This window comes from Balaenoptera musculus, chromosome 21, assembly GCF_009873245.2.
Source record: "Balaenoptera musculus isolate JJ_BM4_2016_0621 chromosome 21, mBalMus1.pri.v3, whole genome shotgun sequence".
NCBI lineage: Eukaryota > Metazoa > Chordata > Mammalia > Artiodactyla > Balaenopteridae > Balaenoptera > Balaenoptera musculus.
This window is the reverse complement of record NC_045805.1, coordinates 15,029,771-15,043,433: the sequence shown is the minus strand read 5'-3', so window position 1 is coordinate 15,043,433 and position 13,663 is coordinate 15,029,771. Positions and strand designations below refer to the sequence as shown.

The 13,663-nt window shown below is 45.2% G+C and overlaps 1 protein-coding gene and 1 long non-coding RNA gene across 8 annotated transcripts in view; one reads left to right on the top strand and one right to left on the bottom strand.

Moving 5' to 3' along the window:
• The first annotated feature begins 3,292 nt into the window (after nt 1–3,292).
• Nucleotides 3,293–13,663, top strand: part of FAT1 (FAT atypical cadherin 1) — a 125,331-nt gene continuing 114,960 nt past the window's right edge. For 2 of the 6 annotated variants that reach the window (XR_005018206.1, XR_005018207.1), the window contains exon 1: nt 4,160–5,392. The gene's annotated coding sequence lies outside the window, so the exon portion shown is untranslated. Of the gene's footprint in view, nt 5,393–13,663 lie in introns of all 6 variants that reach the window. The other 4 variants (XM_036838843.1, XM_036838842.1, XM_036838844.1 and 1 more) reach the window with 3 other exon arrangements.
• On the bottom strand, nt 5,401–7,908 carry LOC118887928. 2 transcript variants are annotated; one of them, XR_005018208.1, is made up of 3 exons: nt 7,603–7,908; nt 7,161–7,431; nt 5,401–6,212 (listed from the first exon to the last, which is right to left on the bottom strand). It is a non-coding gene; the product is annotated as an uncharacterized LOC118887928 (long non-coding RNA). The 2 variants fall into 2 exon arrangements; XR_005018209.1 differs by having other exon boundaries at nt 7,635–7,908.

The following is a 13,663-nucleotide window of genomic DNA, read 5'->3' as shown; positions in this document are numbered from 1 at the left end:
ACTCTGTATGACAGTCTCTAGGTCCATCCATCTCACTACAAATAACTCAATTTCGTTTCTTTTTATGGCTAGTAATATTCCACTGTGTATATGTACCACATCTTCTTTATCCATTCATCTGTCGATGGACACTTAGGTTGCTTCCATGTCCTGGCTATTGTAAATAGAGCTGCAATGAACATTGCAGTACATGACTCTTATTGAATTACGGTTTTCTCAGGGTATATGTCCAGTAGTGGGATTGCTGGGTCGTATGGTAGTTCTATTTTTAGTTTTTTAAGGAACCTCTATATTGTTCTCCATAGTGGCTGTATCAATTTATGTTCCTACCAACAGTGCAAGAGGGTTCCCTTTTCTCCACACACTCTCCAGCATTTATTGTTTGTAGATTTTTTGACGATGGCCATTCTGACTGGTGTGAGATGATACCTCATTGTAGTTTTGATTTGCATTTCTCTAATGATTAGTGATGTTGAGTATCCTTTCAAGTGTTTGTTGGCAATCTGTATACCTTCTTTGGAGAAATGTCTATTTAGGTCTTCTGCCCATTTTTGCATTGGGTTGTTTGTTTTTTTGATATTGAGCTGCATGAGCTGCTTGTAAATTTTGGAGATTAATCCTTTGTCAATTGCTTCATTTGCAAATATTTTCTCCCATTCTGAGGGTTGTCTTTTCATCTTGTTTATGGTTTCCTTTGCTGTGCAAAAGCTTTTAAGTTTCATTAGGTTTCATTTGTTTATTTTTGTTTTTATTTCCATTTCTCTAGGAGATGGGTCAAAAAGGATCTTGCTGTGATTTATGTCATAGAGTGTTCTGCCTATGTTTTCCTCTAAGAGTTTTATAGTGTCTGGCCTTACATTTAGGTCTTTAATCCATTTTGAGTTTATTTTTGTGTAACCATAGCACATCTTAATTTAAAAAAGTTTTAATAATTCTATTTCAAATAAAGGGCAAAGTGTAGAAAAAGTGGGCCATGGTGAATATAAACTGATTTCACTTTTTGGCTTGGCATTCAATACTGGCATTGAATACAGTGCCAGTGAATACAGAATACAGTGAATACAGAATACAGTGAGAATTGGTGTGTATTTTTCTGCTGTTCAGACTAAACAAGTTAAAATTCAGACAATGATTTCAGATTGAAAAGAAATGTGTTTCAGAGTACGCATATCTACCTAGGAAAATAGGTAAGCCAAACAAATAATGAATGTATTACATATCTATTACGAGACACAATCAGTGGTGTTCTCCCTCTGTGATTAAAGGACCCACTTTTAAACAATTTTTTATCCATATTTGGTGCAGCTGCTAGAAAGGAGCATATTTCTCCAGCCATCATTTGATAGTTTTTGATACTCTACTCCTCTTAGGTTGCTTCTTAAACCACAACACTGCTGACAAAGGCCTTGGTTCATAAAGGGTGCAAATGAGGTGTAGGGTATAAGGAGCTGGTGTATTATATTGACAAGCGTGTTGGCTATGAAGACAGTCAGCCTTGAGTTTCAGTCCAAAATGTGACCCAGCATGAGTTATCTAATCTACCTCAACCTCACTGTTTCATCTAGAACATGGAGGTAGGGTATAATTGTTAATACCCTATAGAATTTAGTAAGAAATCCATGAGATGATGCATATAAAGAAGTTGGAACAGAGCCTAGGTTATAATTGGCATTATATCTATGTTATTTATTACTGTTGGTTCTACAAAGCCTCACAACTGAGAGGGAGTGGTAGGGTGAGAAATAGTGAGTAAATTTGAGGAGAATAATGATACTGTATTTGTTATCTTCATTCTTTACTATATCTCTCACAACAGGTGAGGCAGTTTGTTTCCTTGTTTGTTTGAGATCACTTTAGAAATGCACCTTTATAAAGGAAAGTGAGACTCCCAAAATTCAGTAATAACCAAGTACATTAGATTTTATGTGGCAAAGACTCAAACCAGATTTATTGACCTTGAGTCTAATGTTCTTTTTACTGCCTTTATTGAGAAAGTATTTCAACAGTTTCTGCATGATCCATCGCTTACTGTTCAGAAAGGTAGACGTGGAATCCTTCAATCCCCGAGCTAGGAAAGCATCACAAGCATGATACTTATCCAGCAGAATCTGTTTCCAAACCACATGGGGATGTTGATCTTATATTTGTAGGGACAGAAGGTCCAAACCAGCCTTTTCCACTATGTATGTATGCCAGAAATGAAGGTAAACTTTATTTTTTATTTATTTATTTTTTTAGTAGTTAGCCATTCTGCGTAATGCCTCCAAATATTTTCCCAATTGGCACTGGCATCTGGAATTTCACCATTAGAATACAATTTTATGATTAAGGTTTAGCTTTAAGAAAGCCCTTGTTACAATGCACTTGGAAGGGACCAGGGAAATGAACATATTCATACCCATAGTTAACCACTACTGATTCTTACCAGATTGACTAGTTGTCTGTTCTAATGGCTCCCTTGGTGAGTACAAGCAATCGCAAAGGAGAGCTGTATTTAAATGCAAAGGATAAAATAATTCCAAGGTATGGAGAAGTGGAGACAGCTGAACAGTGCCTCATTTTCAGGAAGTGTAGGGGAAAAGGGGGTGTAGGAGATGAGAAAGCAGTTAAAAGGAACACAGAGGGTGGGATGACAGAAGTCAGTCAGCCTACTTAGAATTATTTAGTCCTAGGACTATTCTTTAAAATGTCACAGAATTCTCTTCTGCTTTAAATTGAGTGATTCCCCCTGGTTTTCGTACTCAGCAATGATTGAAAGCAACGAAAAGGCCATGTTAAGCCATGTTAATATTTCTTAATCACCAAACACACCTAACTCATTAAATTTTGAGTCCTTTATAGTTTCACTTAGCATATTGTTGTTGGTACTTGATAAATATTTGTGAAATGAGTGAATCCTTCTGTGATTCTGTTTTTTGGTGTTTTTTTTTAACTTTGGAATTGACTCAGTGTTGGATGCATGGCAATTGTAATATAATGCTTGATGTAGCCTTCCAAAAACAATGGCAAAGTCTGTAACAGCATATTGTCCGACAGAACTCTGTCATGATAGAAATGTTCTTTCATTGGCCCTGAACAATATAGCAGCCACTAGTCACAAGTGGATACTGAGTACTTCAAATGTAGCTAGTGAGACCAAGGAACCGGCTTTTAATTTACTTAGCCACTTGTGGCTAGCGGCTACCTATGGTATTGGACGGTGCAGGTCTAGAGGTTTTATTAAAAGTTTTCTGCCCCTTTCACTTTGTTTTTTTAAAAAGTAGCTATTTCTATTAATACCGTCAATTATTATATATAAGTCCCTCTCATTTGTATTTTTTTCTTTTTCTATTGGAAATAATTTGATTTACCTATGATAACACTAAAGATGAGTATAGCAAACCAAACTGACTTGCACGGCAGCATCTGGGGGAACTTATGTGTATTATTTATAAAAAACTTACAATATGCAGTCAATTTCTAATTTCAACTATTGACATAAAAGGAGTGAGCCTGTGTAGATGAAATAGTGAAGCATGAGAGGTCTGTCCTCTGCACTAACAGGCTGGCCTTTCAAGTCAGTCTGTCCTTTTATTTCCTCCTCCCTCCTCAGGAATCTGGCACCTTCTGGGTGCCCTCCTCTCCTTTCCATAACAAAATTATTTGGGATAACCTCCTTGTAACTCTTCCTAATTGTATAGATGAGAAAACAGACACTTCAAAGAACCAGGGAGGGTAAGACAACGACTATTGATGAACGCCTATGTGCTTACTAGACACTGTATATGATGCTGGGGAAAAGTGGTGCCTGCTTGAGCATTGCCTCCCTGGCAAATAAATATTTTTGAATGGAAATACACACACATTTTTACAAGGTGAAACAAACGAGGAAACTGAAATTTAGAGAAGTTGTATGACTTCCTTAAGGCTAAGCACATCCAATGCTTCAACACAATCTTCTTTTCTCTTAACTCTTTAACTCCTTGCCATGTTTCCTGTGTCCTAGGGGTTTTGCTCTTTGCCTTTCAAAGATAACAGCCAGCTAAACTGACCGCTAGATTTACATCAAAGGCTGCAAAGGTATTAACAGAACCCGCTCCCAGCCCCCTGCCCTTTTCCAGGGAATTTTAATGCTAACCTTCTGAGGACAGTGTCAACTCACAGAAATGGCTCCCTGGGAATTTCACGCTATTGAGATTTTATTTTGGTATTTTAGCGGCGTTAAAAAAAAAAAAAATTCCAGAGCAGATTTTTTTCCTGGAGTCTGGTCGCTTACGTAGAAAGGACGTACTCACTGACAAATTCAACTTCAACAGCGTTTGCATTTGTCTTAGTCTATAGTACGAGTAGACGATTGATTTGTGTACTGGCCCCCATCACTACGGATGACTTGTAAGAAACATTAGAAATTGGCTCCTCCTCCACCTCTCCCTCCACCCCTTGGATCCTTGTACGCTTCAGAGTACGGTCTAAAAACGTAGGCGTATTTGGAGAGGATTTGAACATTAAAATACGGCTCCGTGATTTTCAACAGAAAGACCGCAAACAGCGCTAGAGCACGAGAAGTATTTAAACTAGATCACATTCTAAAGTTGGAGGGCTACAAAGTACATGTCGTCCAGGCTAGTCCGCAGAGACTGTTCGTGCTTCCGCCCTGCAACAACCCGGCAGGCGACACGTCGCGACGAATTTCAGCTGCAGAAGAGGAAGAGCATCACCTGCAGTTCGAGGCGTGGGAAACGCGGCCGGAGAGGGCTTGCGAGAAAGCCAGCCGGAGAGGTGCGCGCCGCGGGGCCGCCCCGGCGCCGAGTGCGAGGAACGCCAGCGCTCGGCGGAGCCCGGGAGACGCGGCGGGGTGGAGAGGGCCAGACGCTTCACTGTCGGGACCGCAGCGGCCGCGGAGACCGCTGCGGCAGGAGAGCCGGCCGAGCTTCCGAGCTCGCGGCCGCTACTGTCTAGGAGGCGGACCCCGCGGGAGAATCCCATCCAGGCGGCGGGGTGGGGGCTAGGCGGGGCGCTGACGTCACCTCCCCTCCCCCACCTCCTCCAGGCGGGAGGGAGTGGGGAAAGAGGCAGTGATCCGCCGCAGCTCCCGGCCGCAACTCCTAAACTCGGCGGCTCGCTGCCCGGACAAGTCCTGACAAACTTGGTTTCTCTTCGGCCCTCTCTCTAGCCCTCGCGCACTCTCATTTCGCCTCCTTTTGCTGCTCAAGTTTCCCCCAGGACGGAAGCCTCCGGAGATGCGGCCACCTGGGCGGCGCGGGAGGATCGCACTCTCGTTGGCGACATGCTGAAGATCGGAGGGAAGCAAAGTTGGTACTTCATACACGGCTTGTAACAAATATCCAAATCGCGTGGCGATTACGGAGCTGCCGGGACTTTAAAGCAGAGCACCGAGGACTCGGCTGGACGGGTGAGTTCTTTCTTGAGTGCAAGTCTTTCCGTATTTAAGTTTAAACGTTAATGAAATTGCGTGGGGTGTTTGACTAGTACAGGGAAGCGTGTGCATCCTACCGGCTTTCCGCTCGGCGAGCTGCACACCCGCCCTGGCTGTGCTTGACTCGGGAATGAAAGATCAGTACGCATAGGTTTTGGAATTCATAAAATACTTACAAAGCACTGTTCAAAAGAACTTGAAAAGCTACGCTGTTTGTGCATTATTTCGAATGTAACTTATTATAGAAATGGTGCCCAGGGAGGGCGCATTGGGTGCCGCGTGATCTGCAGTGGCGCAGCGCCCTCTAGTCCGGACACCCGGCAAAGCGCGCGCTCCCTGCGGGGTTCCGCACGGACCGCGGACTTGGACCTGCCGGGCGCTCTTGGGACGTGGACGTGAGGTCCGTCGCCGTCACCCTAGCCTTCACTTACCACCCACTCCGCCCCATTCTATATCTAATATACAAATACCAGCTTGGGTGGACTTGCAGAGGCAGTGCTGGCGGAAAGGTTTTTTTGTTTTCGGGAACCCATCCCCCTCATTTTCTACAGCCTTTGGGTAGTGGGTTAGCGAGGATCGACTATTGAGAGGACAAACGTGGAGCTTGTACTACATTTCTTGTTCATGTGAAGGTAATTAGCTGGTAGCAAAAAGGCACCTCTGTTTCGTTCCGTTGGGGCTAAAGGATCAGTAAAAACGTGGCAGCACCGGACTCTGAAATCTCCATCTCTGGCTCTCGGCTGTTCCTCTGGCGACGAAGTGCAACTTCTTTCAGGCAATGAGGTTTTCAGTGGACCTGGCAAACCGGGATTCCCAAACAGATGTTTTAGTCCAAGTAAGCGTTATTAGTTATTAGTGAATGGTAATTTTCTCCAGGAATTCTTTTGTGTCATTTAAAAAATCTTGTGATTTTACGTTATGGGATGGTGTCTTTCTACCTTTTACTGTTCTTCTCCTCCCCCGCCCCCCGCATCCCGCCCCAACAAACTGTTGGCGTTCGTGTGTGATTGTGTTTTGTTTAGAGTTAGAATTCGGCAAGGGGCACAAACGAGTTGAGCTTGGAGACCAGGTAACCTACTTTTCGAGGTGTTCCATGTATGAAACTGACCTGTAACTCCAGGAGCGCTTTGCCGTGGCGAAGTGTTTGAAGGATGATGTTTGCTGGCTGTGTGAATTTGTGTGTATTCTAAATAACGCGCAGGGAATACACCACATACTCTTAGTGCTACGAATCAGCACACTCATTCTGCAGGCATTATTTTTCCTTCCCAGCCATGACCTTCTAGACACATTTCCCCCCCCCCATCACCTTCTTTGAGATGGCGTAAGAGGAGACTGCATTAACTTTGAAATAAGAAAATTCTCTCTTTAACCCTAGACTCCTTCACCCCCATTTGCCTCGTAGATACTCCAGCAGCCCCCTCCACCGGTTCCAGGGAAATCATCTCTCTTTGTCCTCACAGCGGTAACGTATTCGAGCTGCACAAACTTTCCGAGGTCAAGTCCGCCCTCTTCTCCGGGCTGTTTCCCAACGCCCGGGAGCACTCCGGGCTGCGCGGAGCCGGCGCCTGGAGCCCTGCCCGCGCTGAGGACCGGCTCACAGCCCCGCGATGCCCGGACTGCGAGCTCGGGTGTGGGGGGAGTTCCCCGAGTGGGCTGTCTGGACGCCCAGGGTTTCCCCTTCTCCCTGCGGAACTTGTAGTTTCACGTTAGACTGCGTTCACAGCCTGCGGGGTGTACTTACCGCGTGGGAAAGCGCTCGAGACGGCACCGCTGCCTTTTGTCCCGCAGACCTGGGAGTCCGGGGTGTCCGCTGGCGGAGGCGGGAGTTGGGGTTCGTAACCACGGCTGGGGAGGTTCCGGGGTGTAACCAGCTCTGCGCAAAGAGGTCGCGAAGGAAGCGTTTTCACTTTCTCGGGATTTTAGTGTAGATTGAAAAAGGAAGTAGGTTCCGATCTAACTGCATTCCTTTTGAGACCTTTTGGAAGATTTTATTCCACCAAGCAATTGCAGACCTACAGCCAAGGCATTCAAATTCAGATTTAGGAATTCCCTGAAGGTTCTCGTGAATCTAAAGGGGGAGGCGTGGGAAGCTTTTTCTTTAGTCCTTAGCTCTTTTTCATTTTTTTTTTTAAGCTAAGTTAATGTTACCCCTTTCCTAGCAGGGAGCATTCCCTGTTAATTACCTGCACAAATCTGTGTGCTGGCCATAACTAACCTCGGCACTAGAGTGGGCCCCAATCTGTTCCTCGCGGTGTCGCTAGGTCATCCTGGGCACTCGCTGGTCTCCTGGAAAGGAGTTGGCTGCTGTAGCTGCTGGGAGATCCCTGACCCTTGGCGGGGCGTCATAGCCCGGACCCCGCGGACTGGGAGTCCGGCTGCCGGGGAAAGTCGGGTCGACTTTCCGCGCGGGAGAAAAGAGCGCCGGCGCGAGCGGGCGTGGCTGCGAGCGGAGGGATATATCCCGCGCCTGGTGCGTGAGGCGCCGGGTGCGTGAGACGCCGGGGCTGCCCCGGCCGGGTTTGGAGTGGGGCTCGCGGGCGGCGGGGCGCTGCTTCCGAAGGGGGCGCGAGGAAAGCGAGGGCGGGCGGGCCGCAGATACCATGCGGCCGTGCGGAGCCAGTGAGGCCCCGGGCCGACCCGGACCCCGCTCGGGGGCGCGCTGAGGCGGCGAGGTGCGCGCCCCCGAGAGCGCCGCCGCCGCCGCTTCGGGCTAACTTTGCTGTAAGTTTGAAGGAAACCAGTTGGGGCTTGAGGGCGGTGGGCGAGGGGCGCAGTGGCGCGCTCGGTGCCATTGCGCGGCCGGGCCGAAGCCGTATGTGCCCGCGGGACGAGCAACTTGCTGCTGCCGGGTGGCGGGCTTCCAGCTCGTTGGGAGCTTGCCCCTCACTGTCCAGCCCAGGACCGAGCGCCCCCCGGCGCTCTGGGGACGGGATGGAAAGAAAGAGGCCCGCCGGACGGTGGTGGTGCCGAGGCGCCTGCCCACTTGGAAAGTTCAGGGCAGGCCCTGGATTCGGGTGGGTGGGGGGAGGAGGATGGGCGGGAGCGGATAAGGCGCGACGTGACCCGAATGGTAATTACCGACCCGACTGCGGCTGCACCGGCTCTGGCCCCGGAGCCATTGCTGGAAATCAAAGCGGCAGCCGCGGCGCTGGGTTCCCGGCGGCCTCGGGGCGAGAACTTCCGCCTTGCCCGGAGCTCGGAAACTTCACACGCGCGTTCCACTTTCTTCTCTCCGGTAACACGCGTGCCTGTTAAAGACTTATCTGATCTCGCTCCGCGGCTAATTTCTTGCGATTTGTGAGATATTCACAGCGTAGGTGTGATGAAAGGAGAGGCCAACTGCTAAGGGATGGGATCTTTGAAATGGAGTCACCGAGTTCTTTTAGATGTTTTGTGCCCTGAAGGAGTGCTGCCCTGAGGTTTGAGTTGTAACTGGTTGAATGTAGTTAAGCATAGGTGAGATTGATAAATATCGGGGCTAAACATTTGCAACTGTGCTATCCGTTTGTTTCTTTTTTGGAAGAGAAACTTGTAAGATCTTTTTTTTAAAGAAACTTCTAAGATCTTTTTTTAAAAGAGATTCTGGTTCTTCAGTGCTTTTTCTTTAAGTGCTTTTCTCTAGGAAGCTAACTTTCTCTTGTCTCTAAGAATTTTTTTGTTCCCACTGATGTGAATTGCGGGGCTTTGAAAACAAGGACGCAATTGTATGCGTTAGGAAAGTAAACTCATAAATATTTTCTGTGCAGTTAGAGGTTTTTTTTTTCTTCATGTGTCTGAACTATGATTTCATCAAATAGCTTTTGTTAAGCAACTCCTATTTACAGTGACTGACATCGGAAAAGATTTAAAAGGCAAATGATCTTCAATTATTTATATATCTTTCACAAAAGCGGATTCTTGAGGCGTCATACATTCAGAGATAGGTTTCAATAGTTTAAGATAGCTGCACGTGTTAAAACTAGGTGATGGTGATGTTTTTTTCATATTACTCTTAGCGTTGTGGTTATCCAGCACATCCGGTTACTGCGGTTACTCATAAAGTGTGTTTCTCCAGGTATATAGGTTAATTCTGATGTTTGGCTTTGTGTTTTAGGACAGCTCTCTGGTTCCACAAGTGGAATTATTATCCCCCCTTCTTTACTATATACTTAAGCTTTAAGATGGGTGTAAAAGTGCTTAAAACATTACATAATTTTTAAAAACAACAATGAACATAACTCAATTATGTCAAACATGGCATTTACCACGTTCATAGTAGGGTTTGATTTGAATAAAGTGTGCATTTGTGTACCCATTACTTGAAAAATGAATATCTTAAATGAACCAAATTCTTTGTCACTCTGAAAAGAAGTGAAATTCTTAGAGGACTTCATAAAATCTTTCAGGCCACCTGCATATCTATTCATTTGTATCTTTTAATTAGTCACTAGAAGTACACCTAGTGGGTTTGCACCATGTTAGTAGACCATTTAAATCCATGTTATGGTCAGGTGCCAAAAGAGGAATCTAAAAATTATATGCAAACTAATACTGTTTTCCTCCCCCTGATCCCATGCCTTCCTAGTGTATGTCTTTAGACTTAGCTCTCGAGTCGTCTCCGAAGTAGTCATTTCTTTGAATGCTAGAAGTGAAAGGGATGTTACAGATTATTTTAACTCCCTTAACAAGTCTACTGCCACCTGTTTTCCATCCAAGTTTTGCTGTTTTTACATAGAATCAATAAACTAAATCAAATTTAATGCATTATTGTTGCATTAAATGTTGTCTCCGTGGCCTAATTTGTGGCCTAAAGGACCTGATTTAATAGCAGGAAGCCATAAGGCCAGGTGTCTGTTTAATCTTTATGAGTGGGAAACTGCAGCAGGTAAGCTTTCTTTTGACCAAATTATATAGTTGATGAAGCCAAACTTGTCTTTTTTGTCTCACCTAATTGTTTAATTTGCAAGTGTTAGTTTGTCCTTAGGCACTGGTAGGAGTTTTTGAAATGAGCGATGCAGGTAATTCATTTAACCAAGAGCAGAAAGTTGTGTTTTTCTCTCCTCATGTCTGGGAGAACTTTTAATTTCAAAAATGTATTCAATCAGATGAGGAATCTGTATATTTCACATAATAAAGTTTTTTTAAAAATGATCTTTCTTTTCCTTAAGTCCCAGATTTAAATATATTACCAAAATTCTTGCTTAATTCCAAAGGTTTATTATATATGTGGAGATAAATCTATAATTAAATGTCTTCTATACACCACTTAGGAAAGTAGGTGATTATTTAATTCTTATCTTCATAGAATATTCAAGCATGATGCTTCATAGTAAGCTCTGCAGTAGGGACACTGATCTGGCATCGCCTGTAGCCACTTTGGAAGCATTTTGAGGTGGTTGATGACCTCTTTCTGAGCTGCTGGAAATTAGAGCCTTCTGCAGGGCACCCATCGGCAACGTTGTTACTGGCCTAGTGGTTGCACCTGGATTCTCTGTTAAGTTTACAGCGATGGATGTATTGTTTTCCTATGTTATCCCTCCTTATCCCCCGCCCCATCCCACCCTTCAGTCCTGCCTTCCATTCTCCATTGCTAATCCTCATCCGTCTGTCCATTCATGCACCCAACAACTGTGGATCTCCTCTGTGCCAAACACTGGGCCAGATGCAATAAACAGTGGTGAGCAAAGCAGGGTTCCTGCTCTCAAGGAGCTTACAGTCCGGCAGGGGAGAAGAACAAGTAAACAGTTATCTCCAGTGTGGTAAGAGAGATCCATCTGGTGGGTCAGGGTAGTTCATCATAGCACCTCAGTGAGCGAGGTGGATATTAGGATAGGGTGAGGTCTGAGGGAAGCGTGAATCAGGAGGCAATGATTCACGGAGAGGAAATACACGTAAAGCAAGTTGTAGAAACCCTTGGTTGTGACTTGATTTGTGGTTTGATGAATGGTGAGAAAGAAAGACCTGAGCACACCATGTTATCTTTCAGAAAAGGGTTGGTTGGTTTATCATCAGTGTTTCTTTAATCCTTCTTTCACGTGGCTTATGGCTTGCCTTTTTTTCTTTGCGTAGGGAAAACAGAAAATCTATGACCTGGGCTCACCTTGGCTTATAAAGATAGAGAAGATAACTTTTATGGAGGTTGAGAAGAGAGGAAAGAAAGAAATGTTGAAGAGAAAGGTGAAAATAACGAAACTGTGTGTGATGAGTAAAGGGCAGGAAAAAATTAAATTGCCATGTTTTCGTCGTCTTTTCGAAGAGAAAGGTGGCGATGCTGCAAGTTTAGAGCCTCCGCCACTAGGTGGTGTCATGGGCTCAGGACAGCTTGGTGGTTTCAAGCCTGTGGGAAGGACACCTTTTCGGTTTGAAATAGAAGTAATGTGGGAGATTAAATTGGGAAAGTAGGTAGAGGTCAGATTGTCAGAGATCTTTAATACAAGATTAAGAAGGATGTACTTAATCCGAAGGATAAGGGGAAACACTGAATATTTCAAACTATGGAGTGACATTACAAAGAAGTTTTTTTTTTTTTTTTAACGCATTGTTTACTTTATTTATTTATTTATTTTTATTTTTGGCTGTGTTGGGTCCTCGTTTCTGTGCGAGGGCTTTCTCCAGTTGTGGCAAGCGGGGGCCACTCCTCATCGCGGTGCGCGGGCCTCCCACCGTCGCGGCCCCTCTTGCCGCGGAGCACAGGCTCCAGACGCGCAGGCTCAGTAATTGTGGCTCACGGGCCCAGCCGCTCCGCGGCATGTGGGATCCTCCCAGACCAGGGCTCGAACCCGTGTGTCCTGCATTGGCAGGCAGATTCTCAACCACTGCGCCACCAGGGAAGCCCACAAAGAAGTTTTAATGAGACTAATTTCATTGCAGTATGTAGGCTAAATAGTGTGGGGGCAAGAAAGCAGGAATACCAAAAGGCGGTTCACATGCTGTGCCTGAACAGATACAAATATGAACCAAGTGGCAGCAGCAGAAATGGAAGAGGAACAGTTTTGAGATATTGAGAAATAAACAAATGTCAAGTCAGATGACTTTTAAGATATGGAGGTTTGACAGTTAAGATAAAAAGTCATAGAAATCCTGAATTTCTGGAGTGTGTGTGTGTGTGTGTGTGTGTACAAAGAGAGAGAGAAAAAGGAGGTGGGGAAAGAATGTGTATCTGTGGAGGGTAGGAAGCTGTAAAGATTTTAGTCCAGTCTCTAGTTTTTCAAATAAAGAAATGGAATCCAAGGATTAATTAACTTCCTTGAAGTCACACAGATGATTAGTGACAAAGCCTGGGCTAGATCACAGGTTTTATGACTTCCAACTGCTTTTTTTTTTTTTTTTTTTTTTTTAAATATTTCAGCTTTTTTTTTTAAACTTTGGGTTTATTTTATTTATTTATTTATTTATTTATGGCTGTGTTGGGTCTTCGTTTCTGTGCGAGGGCTTTCTCTAGTTGCGGCAAGCGGGGGCCACTCTTCATCGCGGTGCGCGGGCCTCTCACTATCGCGGTCTCTCTTGTTGCGGAGCACGGGCTCCAGACGCGCAGGCTCAGTAGCTGTGGCTCACGGGCCTAGTTGCTCCGCGGCATGTGGGATCTTCCCAGACCAGGGCTCGAACCCGTGTCCCCTGCATTGGCAGGCAGATTCTCAACCACTGCGCCACCAGGGAAGCCCCCCAGCTGCTTTTTTATTTGATTTCTTAGATTGCAAACTTGGTGATTTGGGAAGTGGCGAAACTCTTCAAGGACGTAGGAAATTACTATGTATTTTCAGTGGAATAGCTATTGTTTTGCAGTGGGAAGTGGGTGAAGACACTGTATAACTTAAGTCGGAAGGTATCTCGAGGGGGTGTTCCATGGCCCTTGATGGAGGTTAGGGTGGAATGCAGGCTTCTGCGGTGATCCTTTATGATAAGGGCAGAGGGGATGATGTCTTTAAGGGTAACAATACGTGTGTATGTGAAAAGAGTTGAAAGAAATTTGTAGTGACAAACTGGAAGGTGAAAGAGTTGGTGTAGCATATAAAAGGGTATTGGAGAGAATCAGGAAAGTTTAGTGTTGTCCATCCTTTACACATTCTGTGTGGATACCTCTTTGTTTTAGGCAGTTCGTGACAGTATGAAGGACACATATGGGGGAGGAGGGTGAGTAGTGTCAAATGGGAGATTGTCAGGGAGGCTGAGTACTGAGAAAAGGGCATTAATTTTGACATTCGCCTTTGACACCAGAAGAAGCTGCTTCTGTTGCCTGGGTGGATCTGAGCTCGCGTGGAACAGTTG